Source organism: Apium graveolens, chromosome 2 (genome assembly GCF_009905375.1).
Source record: "Apium graveolens cultivar Ventura chromosome 2, ASM990537v1, whole genome shotgun sequence".
NCBI classification, from domain to species: domain Eukaryota; kingdom Viridiplantae; phylum Streptophyta; class Magnoliopsida; order Apiales; family Apiaceae; genus Apium; species Apium graveolens.
The window spans coordinates 86,368,091-86,386,633 of NC_133648.1; the positions used below are offsets into that span (position 1 = coordinate 86,368,091).

Sequence of the window (18,543 nt, forward strand, 5' to 3'; positions counted from 1 at the left end):
ATTTTTTCAACCCAACTATATATCGGGTTGAAAAAAATCGGTTTGGTTCGGCCGAAATAGGGTCGGTTCGGTTTAGATTGGTCGGGTTGGCCAAACCGTGTACACCCCTAATTACTAGTCATTTTGAACATAGAACCACCTTAGGTATAATCAAGAGCAAGATAATTGAATTAGTACCCTGATAAAAAAAAACTAATTTTTTTATCCCAAAATACTAGTAAATTGTATAAAATTAAGTTTAAAAATTCTAAAAAAAAATACAACATGAGTTTAAGCTTTTAACTAATCAGCCTTGACGTCTTTAGCTCAGGCACTTTTTCTTCAGATAATATGAAATTTGTTCGAAATTTAGTTAAGGGCTTGTTTGACAGTCCACTTATAAGTCACTTATGACCTGTAAGCTCGTAACAACTTATCGACGAATGTTTGTCGACCCAACTTATAAGCTAGCTGAATTTACAACTTATAAGCTTATAAGCTGATAAGTTGAATGTTAGTAACTACGTACTTTTTCTCAACTTATTTTAATTTTTCGTTAATTTATTAACCTCAATTTTAAAATTTATACTTTTAATTGTTAATCTAACTTAAAATTCAAGAATTAAGATAATTATATTTAATAATTATATATTTTCGTTCATTTAAGAGAAAAAAAATTCTAACTTATAAATAAAATTATCTAAACACTTATTTAACTTATAAGTATTATTTTACTTATCACTTATAATTCACTTATTTATTTTAAATCATAAATTATTATTTTCAGAATGCTCTGAAAAGAGAGCCCAACTAATCTGTGTTGATGGGCTAGCTACTTTTATGAAATGCCTGGCTCTCTCTCTCTCTGTATTCAAGAATCACCCTAACATGTACTAGCAGTTATATTATTATTTTTTTATAGATTTTCGTACACATTTTCTGACCATAAATACATTATTTGTTTTATATAAATTCTTAAATTTTAAATGATAAAATAAGTCGAATACAGCGATACTGTAGGAGTAACATGGCCCAAATATTTGCTTTGGTTGCATGATTTTTGGTAGCATTCTTCTGGTGATCAATTTGCAAGTACAGGCAGTATTGCACACGATGTATAACAAGAGTTTAAGTTTTACACTAATCAGCCTTAAATTCCTCAATTTTTTTAGCTTAGACTTTAACTTTTTAGGAGAGACCCACTGAGAAATTTGTATCATCTGATTCATGCCAGCCTAAGATCATATGCACCCATTCAGACCATCAGTTCATCAATTCATTAATTCAATCAACGGAGTCAATTACTATATATAATAAATTAACCTTTTTTCTTAATTTTAATATACCCATAAAACTCTATCAATTCATCAATTACTATTCATCCCATAATATTTATATAATATTAATTATCTTTCTTACTGATATAAATTAAATATTATATATTTAAGTTCAGCTATATTATTTAATGATTGTACAAATAATATTATTTAAAATAATGATAGATTGTTAATAATTTTTTTTAATTTTATATGCATATATATTAGAGAATATGCAAGAAATATGAGTGTGTAAAATTTTGTGTGGCAAATTGTTATGGATTATAAACTAAGATATATAATTGTTATATTTATTACTAAGGAACGTGAGTTTCGAGGCTCGATTTGACTACTCTTGTGTTTCGTGACTCAATCTGCCTTGACAAGATGCCTACGTACCTTGCTGATTGCCAATGATCAAGTCAAAAAACGTATATCTAATTTGTGGGGTGAGGCCCCTTATATAAATGTTGGGAGTCCTCGAATTGGACTTGGTATAGGAGACTTGGTGGTCAAGTCTCTGAATTAGAATGGACTTTGGAGTCCTAGGAAGTAGGAAGCTGATTCCTTATCCCACCAGGTTCCTTGGAGGCCAATCTACAGGGATTTATTTCCTTATTGGGACTCTTCTCAATAGCTGATTTATCCCTTATTAATTAATTACGAAATTAATTAATAATCAGGGTTTTGGGCCTTTTTTGTTCCATCAGGCCTGATCTGGTCCATCAGGCCTGATCAATGTGTTAACCTTTTTGGTCTGAATATCATACATCTTCCTATTGGGCCTTGCAGCCCAAATCATGTGTCATTAATACAACATTTACTACGTAATCAGGATTTATTTATTCCCTATCATTTGCCCCCCAACTTTTGGGAAACAGTGACTAGGTTTCGTAGAAGTTAAGTTCATTTGTTCCCTTTCAGGGTATCGTTTTTGCGTAAAGTGTAGAGCGACCTACACATTTACAACGATTTTCTTTCATTCCTTTTATTCAGGAATTATCTTAATTTTCAGGAATTTTTCCCTTAACTCTGGGATTTTTCCTCAATTTCCAGGAATTTTTCCCTTAATTCTGGGATTTTTCCTTAACTTCCAGAAATTTTTCCCTTAATTCTGGGATCTTTCCTTAATTTCCAGGATTTTTTCCCTTAATTATGGGATTTTTCCTTAATTTCCAGGATTTTTTTCCTTAATTTTTAGGAATTTTCCCCTTAATTCTGGGATTTTTCCTTAATTTTCAGGAATTTTTCCCTTAATTCTGGGATTTTTCCTTAATTTCCAAGATTTATTCCTAATTTTCTGAAAAATATTTACATTTTCATAAAATATTTTTAAGGAATCTCCTTTAATTATCACTTTTTTCCAGAATTTTTCTTCCTTCTTTTTCTTTTTTCTTCCTTTTTCTTTTTTTTTAATACCTGGTTCGACCAGGAATCCTGTTCGACCAGGATCCTGGTCGAATTAGGCCTCTCATTTCCCTGGTCGAAAGAATTTTGAGGAGGAGGGGTTCGAGTAGGAATCCTGGTCGAATTTCGGCCAAGATTTTTTCCTTTTTTTTTTGATTTTCGAGCAGGAAATTTTTCGACTAGGATTTTTCTTCCCTTTTCGGTCAGGATTCCCGTTTTTGACCGAATTAGCCATCTTTTTAAGCCCTGGTCGACAGAAATTCGGGCTCAAGGATTTCGATCAGGAATTCTTCATAGTTCCTGGTCGAATGTTGTTAGGTCACACACACACTGTAGAGGGAGGTGAATACAGTGTATAGTACAATCAAATCGAACTTTAATAACTCAAGTAAACTTTATTGAAACAATAAACTCTGTTACAGTATGGAACTGTTCTCTCTTAGTGATGAACAAATATCACGAGAGCTGCTAGGGTTACAAATGAATAATCTTCTCGATTGTGATAACACTTATAGTGTAAACCCTATGTCTGTGTTTATATACTACACATTTACAAGATAATCGCTAATTGATATGGAATATAATTCTGCTTCCTAAAATATATCAATCAGATATCTTTTCTTCCAGGTATTCTATTCTTCATAGAATTCCTTCTTCATGCATATCTCTTTTTATGTTTGTCTCGATCTTCTTTCCTTTAACCAGCTGCCTTCCTTATCTGAACGTCCTTCAGTACTTAAGTTCTGATATCCATCTTCTGATGATTATCTCATGATAATATAAGTACTGATATCCTTAAGTCCTGACTTCCAGTAAGTACTGATTTATCCTGTTTAAGTAAGATCTGAAAACTAAACATAAATCACATTAGCCATGACATTATCAAATATATCTAACAAACGTGTCTTAATTCTGGTCGAATTAAGCCTGTTATTCAGCCCTAATCGACAGGATTTCGATCTCAGGAATTTCGATCAGGAATATGATGCAGGTCGTGGTCGAATTGGGTCAAGAATATATTGCTTTTTTGCATATATATTTTTTTGTAATTTCACATATTTGGATTTGGGCCCTTAAACCTGAGCTGGATTTTTTCATGGGTACATATTATTGACCCTGGGCCTTTTCTGAACTGGGTCTGGATTCTCTTGGGCCAACCCTTTAGTGGGTTTTAATCTTGGGCCCATTTCTTAAATCTGGGCTTTTCCTTTTGGGCCTTTGATTTTCAACTAATTGGGCTCTTTTCTGGGCTTACCTCTTATTGGGCTGATTTTTGCCCTAAACCTGGGCTGGTTTTATTGGGCTTTTACTTTGGGCCCATGGCTTTTAACCGAGCTTCTCTTCCACACCTCTTTCTTCTTTTTTTTTTTTAAAAGTTTAAGCTTGGCCCTGAGCTGGGCTTGTTTTATCAATAGGATTTGGGTTGGGCCTCCAAAACCAAGAATTTTCTGGGGTTTTCCAGAATGTTCTAGAGTCCCCTTAATTCTTTTATTTTATATTTTTAATATATATATTCCCTCTCCAGAATTCTCTAGATCTTCTAGAATATTCTAAATTTGGGCCTAATGGGCTTTTTTCAGGCCCATTTAAGGGATAATAGTGGCTATAAAAGGAGAGGGGAAGTGAGGTGAAGTCTCATACTTCACTTTCACATTTCTCACCTCTCTCCAAAAGTTTCCTTCTCCAAAAGTCTCGGATATCCATATCTTCAATAGGAAGAACCTGCCCCCCAACTCCATCTGCCCTCAAAGAGGCTACATAACAGCTTCTAGCCATTTTTTGATCTCCTCTCTCTTCTCCAATCCCATTTCGGGTGGGAAACTTCATAACTGAATGGTAGGAAAAAGGGACTGCCTTGAAGGCATGTATCCCTGTTCTCCCCATGATAGCATTATAAGTTGAACTCGCCTTTACCACCACAAAGTCCAACATCTGCGTTGCTTGCCTTGGTTCCTAACCTATGGTGGTTAGCAACTTGATTATCCCTTCCACGAGGCACTCTACTCCCGCAAATCCATATATCGGCATGTCGGTTGGGGTCAATTGGGAGTCGTTATATCCCATCCTTAGAAAGGCGTCATAGAGCAAGATATCCACTGAAGCACCATTATCCACAAGGACTCTCTTGACCGGGCTATTTCCTATTATTGGTGTTATGACCAGCGGGTCGTCATGAGGAAATTTCACACCCTCTAGGTCAGAATCATCAAAATCCAATGTTACTTCTGTCCTGGCCATCTTCGGGGCTTCTCCAACAATATGCATAACCTCTCTAGTATATGCTTTCCTGGAGTTCCTGGATAATCCAGCAATAGTTGGTCCTCCAAAGATTGTGTTTATCACAGGCCCTCGAGGTCGCGACCCTCCAAAAATTGTATTTATAACCGGTCCTCTAGGCTGGGGATTCTGCCCCTGATCGTCTTGGTTCCTCCTACGATCTTCAAAGTTTTTCCTTCCATTATTAATACTATCCCCTCCTTCTCCAGTATATTTGTTCAATCTTCCTTTTCGAATGAGGAACTCAATTTCATCTTCCAGCTGCCTACACTTATCGGTGTCATGACCAACATCTTTGTGAAATCTGCAATACTTGCTCTTATCTAGCTTGGCAGGATCAGCCTTCAAGGGCTTAGGCCAACGAATATCTCCATCTTTCTCGATTTCCATCAAGATCTGGCTTCTAGGGGCATTCAGCTTAGCGTATTCGGTGAACTTTTGCCCAGGCCCTCCCTTCTTGGGGGTTGAATCAGGGTTTTGCTCGGTTCTAGGATACTTGTTGTAAGTCATATGTCATAGCCTATTTGTATATTCGAGAATTCAACTCAACTCAAATAAGAATGTAATAAGTAAATAGTGGATCTACCGTCAAAGAGATCTCGCAAAGTAATATCTGTCAAAGGATTCAGAAACAAGGTTCATCTACAGACTTGAGGAGTTAATTCACTGGAAGAAGTTCAAGAAGTTGATCATGCCTCAGTGATATAAATCAAGATCGCAGATTTAATCAAGTGACAGAGATCTCGTCAGAGTATCATTAATTACAAGGATTTAATCTGAAGAAAATCAAAGTGTCAAAGTCAAGACATGAAGAAACGTCACGGAAGTTAGTCACTCATGAACCAGACAGTACATCGAGTGTCAACATTGAAGTGGTGGAATTGATTCATAATTTCAGTGATTTTCAGAAGATATTCAGAAGATTGGTTGTTGCTCAGGATTAGTATTAATTATCTATTAATTAATTAAGTCATATAATTTAATTAAGAAAATAAATTACATCTGCAAAGATTAATTTATTGATTAATTAAATTAATTGATTAATTAATTTTGAATTAATATTTAGAATTTTCAGAATTTTTAATTGGTTAAAATCTGTTTTAATTCCAAAAAGACAACTGATTGTATTAGTATGACAATCGGTATGACAATCAATAGTCATACCGAAAGTCATGCTAATTCAGTTGATTGTCTTACCAGAATTATTATTAGATTAAAATCACTTATTAATTCAGCAAAAACAATCTGCTTGAACTACTATGACAATCGGTATGACAATTGATTGTCATACCGAAAGTCTTGCTAGTTCATTCTGATTGTCTTGCTAGTTCTAAGGATAGTCCTACCGATTGTCTTGCTGAGCTCAGGATTGTCTTGCCAGGTCAATTCTATTCTGTTGATTAAAAAGAAGCAGACAAACAGCAGTTCACTACAACTCAATCATCCAAAAAACAAAAAACAAGAACACAACAGCCGCAGCAAATATTTCATTTTTCATCTGCTTATTTCAAAGATCAATTTCTAGATTGCAAAGTTAAATCCAATCAACTAGAAATCTTTATCTTGTTCTTGTGTAACAATCTAGCGGATCAAAATCCCTAGAACTTAATATCAAATCGCGTTTAGCATTTGATTCTAATTATTGCAAAAATAGAAAAAGTTCATGTCGAATTTATTCTAAATTTGTGATAATTAATTTGAGATTAATTCCTTGTAATCGATACAGTTGTTGTAACACCTTTCAAGTTTAATAATATTCTTATTTAACTTGAATTTTGTTTCAATTTTTTATTCCGCATTTATCGATTATTTGGTGCTGTTTGTATTCAACCCCCCCTTCTACAAACACATTGGGACCTAACAATTGGTATCAGAGCCTTCTGATTAACGTACAAATCAAGATCCTAGACTTTTGTGATTTTTCAACTCCTTGAATTTTTATTTATTCAAAAATTCATAATGACTTCACAAAAAGTTGGAACCGTTAAAATTCCACTATTTGATAAAGAAAATTATATCATGTGGAAGAAGAAGATGCTATTATTTTTACAAGTTGCAAATCCCAAATATTCAAGCTTGTTAAAGAAGGGTATAAAAACTCCGATGGTTATTGAACCGGAGGTAATAATAGATGGTGCGGTGACTACTAAAGCTAGAACCTATCCAAAAGAGCCCGAAGACTTCTCTCCTGCTGAAATAGAAGAAGCTTCCCTGTATGCTAGCCTTCAATTAATCTTAGTAGATTCCCTTAATCCCCTGATGAATAGACATGTGATGAATTGTAAAGATTCCAAACATATCTGGGAAACTATTGAGATTATTAATGAAGGCACAGAGGAAGTTAGGGAGAACAAACTAGAAATCCTAACCTCTGAGTATGAATACTTTAAATCCAATCCAGGAGAAGGAATCACTGAAGTGTTTGAGAGGTACAATGCATTGATCAACAACCTGAACATTAATGGTAAATACTATTCCATCAAGGAGGTCAACAAAAAGTTCCTTTTAACACTGCCAACTCATCTCGAACATAGAATCACTGCCATAAGAGAAGCAAGAGATCTGAGTGAGATTTCTTTGGAAAGGCTCTATGGTGTGTTAAAGACTTATGAGTTGGAGCAGATTCAGCAGAAGGAAGTTTACGGGAAAGGAAGAGTGGTCAGCACGTCTACTGCTCTAGTAGCTGATGAACAACAACAACAACCACAATATCAACAACAATCTCAACAGTCAGAAAGAATGGTACAGTCTTCCAAGGTTGAAGATAATGTGATAGTAGCAGAATTTGATTCTCCTACTACAAATCAATCAGGAGATGATTATTATTCCTTGGAAGAACTGGAGCAATTGGAGGATGAGTCAATGGCCCTGATTGTCAAGAGATTCTCAAATGTCAGATTCAAAAGGAATCCCAAGTTCAAGTACAAGTCCAACTACAACAGATTTCTGAAAGGTGGATCTTCATCCTCTAACACCAGCAGTGGTGGGTATAAAACAGGGATGGTTGATCGAAGCACCATTCGATGCTTCAACTGTAATGAGTTGGGACACTTTGCCACAGAATGCAGGAAGCCAAAACAAGCTAGGAAGAACTCTTACGATTCTAATCAGAAGAGTAAATCTGAAAGGGCGTACCTGGCAAAGGGAAGAAGCTGGGATGATACTGACAGTGAAGATGAAGAAGTTGGGAATCTTGCTCTCATGGCTAGTAATGCAAGCACCTCATCGTCAAGAAAAGAGGTAAAATTTACTGATGCTGAATTAGTTTATCATCTAGGAGATTCCTTAGATTGTGCTCGTCGTGATAATGAATTGTTAAATCAACAAATCAAGACCTTGAGGAAGAGGTCAATGAATTAAGACTTGTGCACATTAATCAAGATAAACTAAAAGAACAAGTATCTTTTCTAGAGAATAGAGTTGACTGTTATAGACAACTCGAAACTATTCTCAAAGACAAGATCACCGGTCTTGAGGCTAAGGTTAAAGCTTACTTTAATTCTTGTTCGAAGTCCAAAGAGTTTTACAATAAGCAAGCTGTTAATCAAACACATGGAATAGGTTATGATTACAATGCTGCTATTGGAAAATTAGGCATAAACTCCCCTCCTCATGTATGTGCTAAAGGCAGGGAAGTACCACATGTGCTTAAGGGTGTTGATGAACCCCTCTATAAAGAATCAATTGCTGAACCATTTGATGAGACCTCTTTTATTATTCAAGAAGAAATCCGTGCTGAAGATAATGCTAATGGGAAATATGTCTCCAAGTCAAGTGTGTCAAAAGTTCCAGTCAAGGTTGTGAAAGCAACTGAGACTAACTCAGACACACATGAGTTGGATAACACAAATGCCATGTCTACCATGCATAAGTTGCCTATTGTTAATCCTTCTCATAAAGCATGTGGTGTTCCTGATTGTATGTCTTGTGCTTTTAATCTGTTGTTTGCTTATTTTAATGGTAAGCATGTTTCTAATGATAAGACTACTCCTCGTCAGCATGTGAATAATAGAAAGCATGATAGGTCTATGACTGCTAGTCCTCCTAAAGCTAGAAAGGAGACATTTATGCCTAAGCCTAAACAGAAATTTGTCAAGGCTGTTCACAAGGTCAAATGTTCAGTCATTGAGAACGTTGAGAATATTGAAATTAAGAATGTTGTTTTGCCTGATAAAGGCCAATTTTACAAGTATGCCGGACCCAGCCAAGCTTGGGTTCCGAAGAAGGTCTAATCCATTTGTATTGCAGGGCATTAAACAGGTACAACCGGTAGTGTGGATTCTTGACAGCGGATCGTCAAGACATATGACCGGAGATAGAGCCCTGCTATCAAATGTGGATTGAGAAAGCTGGCCCCCTGGTTACCTTTGGAGATAACAGCAAAGGTTTATCTGAGGGATATGGCTGTTTGCAAGCTGGATATGTTATCAGTGAAATTTTGTATATTGTGCTAGGTTATTATCAGGAAGCAGTATCTAACATATAGCACCAGTAACGAGACTTGAGAATATTACGACATATCAGGCACCTGCTGCACATTACACTTGGAATTGGACTCTAGTAAGATGTGTACAAGTGTACTCCTGATTGGTGAGTCAAAAGAGGAAGTCAGTGCACCACAGTTCATGGACTTTGCAGCTGCAGATCTATTGGACTATGCAATCTCTTCTTCACAATCTCACTTCAGGTTGGTATGAACTAGTGTACTACTCAAGCAATCGTCAAGAACATGGTATGGCACTCTAACTGAAGTTATTGTTTAATATGAACTAGTAGAGTCGTCATATTTTTAACTCTCTTATCATTAGGCACAATCATATTGTTTTATATGTGCAGTGATATATTGTTTATGCAACATAACAATTAGTATCTAAAGTACTTGACAAGTATCGGTCAATGATATGTTGTTAACATTATGTTACAGATATTTATAAGCTTTTGACATGAATTAGAATTACTTAGACTTTACCCTAAGTGATCAATGTTTTATCAAAAACTCATTCATATTAAAAAAAAAACAAAATCAAACTTCTTTCTACATTAGTGATTTCTTATTTCATGTAAAATCCTTTGAAATCACTATTGTACATCATTACTCTCAAAAGATTAAATGTATAATTTTCATTCATTATACATCTTAAATACATTTTATCTCTATAGTGCCATATATTCTGTGTTACAGGTTCAGTCTCCAATGACTTTCTTTCGTTGACAGTCATGAGGTTGAAAACCCACAACATCTATCCAGATTGTAAAGACAAACACAGAAACAGAACCAACCAACACTCTCTTACCACTAAATGTAGTATGAATGAGCGTGAGGGAGATAGTGCCTTAGTGCACCACATAAGGAAGGTTCTGTAGTCAACCCAGTAGCTCTGTCTCCTACATAGATGAGTAGTATTTAAACCGAGACAACTGCTAGCCCCCATACATCTTCTCAAAAAGATGTAATGGCTGAAAAGGCACAAAAACAGTTACTAGATTCATTCTCTCAACAGGGTGCGTCTATTGAATTTTGCCTGTCAGCCAAGGCATCCGATGTAGTGTCACCACTTCAAACATAAACAATTCTTGATGCACAAGGAGAGGTTACACACACAAAGGATGAGTTGACGGAAACAAGAGTTTCGACCATTTTAAGGTCAGATTCGATTGTTTAAGGTTCGTTAATGGACCAATTGCCTTTACAGGTGTTAGGAGAGGATACTGATCCAAAAGCCATATGTCAGTGGTCAGTGTCTACCTCCCCAGGCTTAAATCCCCTGGATGCATCTACGGATAGTGGATCTGACATAGGTGCAGATCGGCAACTTGTTGACAATTATTCAGATATTACCTGATGAGTCACAAGGAAATGTCTTCACAGACATTAGAAGGGAACTTTGATCTTTATGCTAAATTCGTTGGATCATTGTTTACCTTCCCAGAATTCAAATCTAGAACCCTAAAAGGGAAACTAGCAACTTGTAGATTATGACTCAGATTCATCTGACGAGTTTAACAAGGATGGGGATTTGTGAACTCCCATTGCACCACCTGTGACCTCCTTAAGGATGGCTAAGGTGATTTTCCTTGCAGGTACAGCTGGATTATGGAGCTATGAGAGAAGAGTGATACACTTGTGAGAATGAGTGTAAACACGAGTGGAGAGAAGAGCGAAACACATGTGAGGTACACTAAACAGAAGCACACACTCACAGTGAGGAAGAAAGAGAAACTACTTGTTATTTCTTTTCCAACCAAGTGATATATGAGAACTCCTTCAGACGACGGCATACATTCCTTCTTTAAGGGGGAGATAAAAGCTTAAGTAATAGTTTGGAGGATTCCTCAACTAAGGGGGAGAAATAGCAGGGAGTAAGAAAAAGATCCTACATGTACACTACACCACACCATTGTTGTTTGTAACTACGGATCCTATTGTACGGGAGAGGTGGTAAACACAAGGTGATTTTCTAGTAAGGGAAGAAGCTGTTTTCAAAAGGGGAGTACCATTGGTTTTTATCTGCGGATCCTATTGTATGGAAGAGGTGGTAAACGAAGGTAATCTTCTTTAATCAGTTGATTCTCATAGGGGGAGAAGCAAGAGAGATATGGGCTTCTCAACAGGAAATGTGGTTGTACAAATGAAGATGGAACTACTTGAAGATATGTTCAGTCTAGAGGAACATCTACTTGGAATCTGGAAAATGTTAAATCTAGTACAGAACTTTTCTACTATTTACTTTGCATTTCTTTTTATATCTTTTTCTTATTTGTTAGTTGAGTTATCCTCTAGGTATTTGTGTGTTATTGTCTAACAAACAAATAGGGGGAGATTGTAAGTCATATGTCATAGCCTATTTGTATATTCGAGGATTCAACTCAACTCAAATAAGAATGTAATAAGTAAATAGTGGATCTACCGTCAAAGAGATCTCGCAAAGTAATATCTGTCAAAGGATTCAGAAACAAGGTTCATCTACAGACTTGAGGAGTTAATTCACTGGAAGAAGTTCAAGAAGTTGATCATGCCTCAGTGATATAAATCAAGATCGCAGATTTAATCAAGTGACAGAGATCTCGTCAGAGTATCATTAATTACAAGGATTTAATCTGAAGAAAATCAAAGTGTCAAAGTCAAGACATGAAGAAACGTCACGGAAGTTAGTCACTCATGAACCAGACAGTACATCGAGTGTCAACATTGAAGTGGTGGAATTGATTCATAATTTCGGTGATTTTCAGAAGATATTCAGAAGATTGGTTGTTGCTCAGGATTAGTATTAATTCTCTATTAATTAATTAAGTCATATAATTTAATTAAGAAAATAAATTACATCTGCAAAGATTAATTTATTGATTAATTAAATTAATTGATTAATTAATTTTGAATTAATATTTAGAATTTTCAGAATTTTTAATTGGTTAAAATCTGTTTTAATTCCAAAAAGACAACTGATTGTATTAGTATGACAATCGGTATGACAATCAATAGTCATACCGAAAGTCATGCTAATTCAGTTGATTGTCTTACCAGAATTATTATTAGATTAAAATCACTTATTAATTCAGCAAAAACAATCTGCTTGAACTACTATGACAATCGGTATGACAATTGATTGTCATACCGAAAGTCTTGCTAGTTCATTCTGATTGTCTTGCTAGTTCTAAGGATAGTCCTACCGATTGTCTTGCTGAGCTCAGGATTGTCTTGCCAGGTCAATTCTATTCTGTTGATTAAAAAGAAGCAGACAAACAGCAGTTCACTACAACTCAATCATCCAAAAAACAAAAAACAAGAACACAGCAGCCGCAGCAAATATTTCATTTTTCATCTGCTTATTTCAAAGATCAATTTCTAGATTGCAAAGTTAAATCCAATCAGCTAGAAATCTTTATCTTGTTCTTGTGTAACAATCTAGCGGATCAAAATCCCTAGAACTTAATATCAAATCGCGTTTAGCATTTGATTCTAATTATTGCAAAAATAGAAAAAGTTCATGTCGAATTTATTCTAAATTTGTGATAATTAATTTGAGATTAATTCCTTGTAATCGATACAGTTGTTGTAACACCTTTCAAGTTTAATAATATTCTTATTTAACTTGAATTTTGTTTCAATTTTTTATTCCGCATTTATCGATTATTTGGTGCTGTTTGTATTCAACCCCCCTTCTACAAACACATTGGGACCTAACACTTGTCCTTAGCGATATACTCCAGATCAGTTTTTCCCTTCTTGCCTCCAGTGGGCTCATTACTCACTACGGTCTTCCTCATGCTCTCTTCCACCTTGATGTACTTCCCTGCCCTATCCTGGAGCTGCAACATGATTTCAGGGGGGCGTTGGGCCAAGGACATCTTGAAAAACTCATCCCTAGTTCCTTTTTGCAGTGCTATCATGGCTACCTTATCATCAAGGTCTGGGACTTTTAAAGCCTCCTTTGTGAAACGATTCAGGTAGTCTCTCAAGGATTCCTTTGTTCCCTGCACAATGCTCATAAGAGATGCTGAACTTTTCTCATGCACTCTCCCGCTGATGAATTGCTTAATAAAAACCTGACTTAATTCTCTGAACGACCCAATAGAGTTTGGGGCAAACGACTATACCACCTCTGAGCCATACCCGACAGGGTTTGAGGAAAGGCCTGACACTTAATAGCATCATTCACGGGCTGCAACAACAGTGCGTTAGAGAATGTCCTAACATGATTCGCGGGATCTCCCGTGCCATCATAAGCTTTGATAGTTGGCATCTTGAACTTCCTTGAGATATGGGCATTCATTATTTCTTCAGTGAAGGGCGGAGTAGGATCATCAGAATCTCCAAGGGGAAGAAGATTGCTTGGATCAGCCCTTGGGACAACAACCCTTCTCTGTATTGGACCATCCAGGTCTATGATAGGAGGAGGATTTCTCCCCCTAGGAGGTACTGGGGGTCTGGTGGTCTGGTGCGCCTCCAAGTCGCGCCTCAGCCTTTGAATCTCAGCCTCGTGAGCCCTGATCCTTTCCTGCACTTGTTGGGGATTCGTCCCTTGGGTGCTTTGAGGACGTTGGCTACCATCAGCCATCAGCTCTTAGCCAGCACGTCTCCTTCTTGGGGCTACTTCATCATCCGAAGATTCAGAGTCTCTCTTAGTGTAAGGACTAGAAAATTCCTGATCCTCAGGGATATGAGCCAAACCTCGTATGTATGGGGGCGATCGCCCTCGTGCTTCACTCTGTCCAATATGTCCACTTCCTCCAACCTCGGGGTAAAGGGACATCCCATATGGGGGTTAGTAGTCACAACAGTCGAATATTCGTACTCGATAGGTCGAGAATTCACAGGTGCGTGTAGTTGTTGAACTTGGGGATTCGTACCTTGAATAGCCGAGGGAATCGTCCCTTGTGGCTGAGGCTGAGGTTGAGTTGCCCCTATCTGGGCTTCTCCTTGGGTGGCTGCATAAATTGAATGGGGGGGGGGTATCTCCACGGTTGACGAGATCACTTGGGTTGTCCCCGATGGTGTTCCTTCCTCAAGAGCTCTAATTATTCTCCATGTTCTCGCCATGGTTGTTGTTCGTTTCCCACAGACGGCGCCAAATGTTATGGATTATAAACTAAGATATATAATTGCTGTATTTATTACTAAGGAACGTGAGTTTCGAGGCTCGATTTGACTGCTCTTGTATTTCGTGACTCAATCTGCCTTAACAAGATGTCTACGTACCTTGCTGATTGCCAAGAATTAAGTCAAAAAACGTAGTTCTAATTTGTGGGGTGAGGCCCCTTATATAGATGTTGGGAGTCCTCGAATTGGACTTGGTATAGGAGACTTGGTGGTCAAGTCTCTGAATTAGAATGGACTTTGGAGTCCTAGGAAGTAGGAAGCTGATTTCTTATCCCACCGGGTTTCTTGGAGGCCAATCTACAAGGATTTATTTCCTTATTGGGACTCTTCTCAATAGCTGATTTTTCCCTTATTAATTAATTACGAAATTAATTAATAATCAGGGTTTTGGGCCTTCTTTGTTCCATCAGGCCTGATCTGGTCCATCAGGCCTGGTCAATGTGTTAACCTTTTTGGTCTGAATATCATACATCTTCTTATTGGGTCTTGCATCCTAAATTATGTGTAATTAATACAACATTTACTACGTAATCATGATTTATTTATTCCCTATCACAAATTAATACTGAAAAATTGTAATTTATGAAAAATTATAATTTATGAACAGATGAAAAAATAACTGTATGAACCTAAAACTAAAACTTTAAAATTTATAAAATTTAGCTTTAAGAATTATTATATATTGTTTAGCAGAAGAACAACACCAAATATAGTATAAAATTTGGTACAATTGTGTAAAGTCCATCAATTGATGGTCATCGACAACTCCTTTGAAAATCAACGGACACCTTGATGAATTGATGATCCATCAGAAATTGATGGACTAAAATATGGACCGCTGCATTCACTTTTCACTGTCCAGCATCAATAGAGTTGATGAATCAATGAAAATATGCACCCAGTGCATATGCTCTAATAATCTCGAATCTAGTCTAACATATGAAGATACATAGCCCTATTAATCTTTGTTAACGGAGTCGTGGACTAACTATAATTAAGAAGCGTTGGTCTAAGTGGTCCGCTTGAAAAATCCAATTTGAGGTGAAATCTTATTCAAAATAAGCCTAATATGTACCACCAGTTATTTCTTTATTTTACTCTCATATCCCAATTTATCTAGTTTGTTTGTTTGATTGTTTAGGATGAAACTGATTCAACTTTGACTCTAAACTAAAATTCTTCTTCTCTCGTTATTTTGGAAAACTATAAACACATAGTAAAATAGACTAGCACGTAACCCGTGTGATACACGATTATTTTAAATAATTATTATTTTAATTTATTTTATTTTTTATTAAAAATTTATGCCTTCGGTATACCCGAATATATTTTTATTAAAATATCTATTTATGATTATTAGTCACAAAAATATAGGTAAATAATTTTTAAAACAATTGAGACTATTAAATTAGCTTTTAAAATACATAGGTTCATAACTTGGTCCAAGTCAATAGCTTTCGAAAATATAAACCAGTCCAAGACGACACAAGGTCATGTGTTTTAGTTAGAATACTTTCACTGACAAACAATTAGGTTGGTGGGATTTCATTTTAATAAAATAATACAGATATTAAATGTTGGGAAAAAACAATAGTAAATTACTACTATACTAACACAATGAGGCAGTTATATAACCAATAACAAGAACAAGGCAATAGCACCAACAACGAAAACAAAACACGAAGATCGTAAATAAAAAATAATCAACAACTGTAAAAGAAAAATAAGAGGAGAAAGAAAGCTTAGCATAATGAAGCTTTCAATCACAGTTGAATCACCAATCCCTCGAGAGGAAGAGGCTGTTCTTGAAGAGTTTATTGCCCTCACTTACTGTGTTCAGAGACTGCAATAACCCTCCCAGGATAAAACAACAACAACACACCGGTTCACAGCAACTCGATCTACAAACAACGATCAGACCTCAGTCGCCAAAACCTATGCTAACCTGTATAATTTTGGAGGAGAGACAAAGAGGAAGATGATAGCTAGGGTTTTACGTATGTATATTTCAACGTATTTCAACCTACTTATTCCAAAATGTTTTGTTCAGTATATATAATACATCCCAAAACATAACTGAATCTGTTATATTAATTAAATAAATATTTTGACTTAAATGCATTTAATGAATACTTTCAGAATCAAAAACAGCCCATCCCCGGTGGATAATGCTTAGTACACCGATGGATAATCCATACATTGTACACCGATGGATAATGCTCACTTAGTACCGCGACGGATAATGTACATTTTGTACCTCGGTGGATAATGCACACTTTGTACCCCGACGGATAATGCACACTTTGTACCCCGACGGATAATGTACACTTTGTACCCCGACGGATAATGTACACTTTGTACCCCGACGGATAATGTACACTTTGTACTCCGACGGATAATCAGTTCAGTGCATTTTGTACCCCGGTGGATAATCAATTCAGTGCATTTTGTCCAAATCCTGATATTCAGATTCAATATTCATATTAAAAAAATATAATAAGTCAGTAAATATTATAATTAAACATCAAGTAAACTTCTTCGCTTATTTAATCAATGTGGGACAAACCCACAGAACCCTTTTCAAGCTACTAACTTCAACTCAATTTCTTTATGGATTACACTAAGAAAATGACTTAGATCCAAACATGAAAGTTTAAGTCCTCATTACAAAGAACAACCTCCAACAATTAGATTTAGGAAATTACATTAAGAACATGTCTAAAACATGCCTCAAACTTTCTATTTTCTAACAATCCCCCACAAATCCATACAGAAATGCATATCAGATTTTATCATGACTTGTTTTTCAGAGTCGGTACCCTCCCGGGTTTGAACCCTCCTAAGTCCTCTACTTCGATGGCTACCGGATATAGATGGAATATTTCACCTTGAATCTTTATCCGTGAAGTGTAACCACACTCCATAGACGACGACAAGTCAAAGGCTATGGTCAGATCTACGACTTTGAGACATTATGGTCGTGTCTCGATCCTGTTCGTTGAATGCTTCGAGGAATAACCCTTTCCTCTAATTGCGACCTCACAATAACATTCGTTTAGTTGGGCATCTCCAAAGTTGTACTGCTTACATCTCGTCTTACGACTTGACCCCATTCAGAGTTATAAAACTCTTGCTATACTTGCAGTTTCAGCACCTTTTGAGGTTTCCAGGGGATAGACTCAGATTCGTAAGTATCAGTTTATATAAAGTAAAGGTACTACCGATTCATCCTTACAACTTGTTATTACCATATTGAATACACTTCGAGGGATCTCCTCTCAGGTGTATTGGGTTCCCGCTGTAGATGAACCATGATGGGTTATCAGTCCCATCCCAACCTCGACTTAAGGACCACAGCATGCTCAAGCCCCTTAGTCAAAGGATCAGCTATATTATCCCGAGTTCCTATGAATTCTATAGCAACAATCCTATCAGACACAAGACTCCTTATAGACTTAAGCCTAACTTGGATGTGTCTCTTTATTTTAGCATTATACTTAACACTTCTGACTTTGTCGATAGTTGTACGGCTATCACAATGAACATAAATGGCAGGAAGCGGCTTGTTTACTACAGGTAACATACTCATGAGTCCATGTAACCATTCAGCCTCTGTCCCCGTGACATCAAGGCACACAACTTAGCCTCAAAAGTAGACCGAGTAATCAAAGTCTATCTAGAAGACTTCCAGGACACTGCTCCACCCGCAAGGGTAAACACATATCCAGTCACTCCATTGGAACCAGATTTCTTAGCTATCCAACTTGCATCACTGTACCCCTCGAGTACCCCAGAAATCTCCGATAATGCAAGCCAAGAGAAATTGTTCCCTTGAGATATCTAAGAACTCTATCTAGTGCCTCCCAATGAGTCTTGTTCGGACAGCTTGTATATCTAGCTAACTTAGACACAGAATAAGAAATATCTGGTCAAGTCACATTAGCAAGATATTGCAAACTCCCAATA

The 18,543-nt window shown here is 36.5% G+C and overlaps 1 protein-coding gene across 1 annotated transcript in view; it reads left to right on the plus strand.

Annotated features, from left to right (window-relative positions):
* The window catches only part of LOC141707616 (pentatricopeptide repeat-containing protein At5g16860), a 39,713-nt gene that overhangs the window by 10,874 nt on the left and 10,296 nt on the right, over positions 1-18,543 (plus strand). The window lies entirely within an intron of this gene.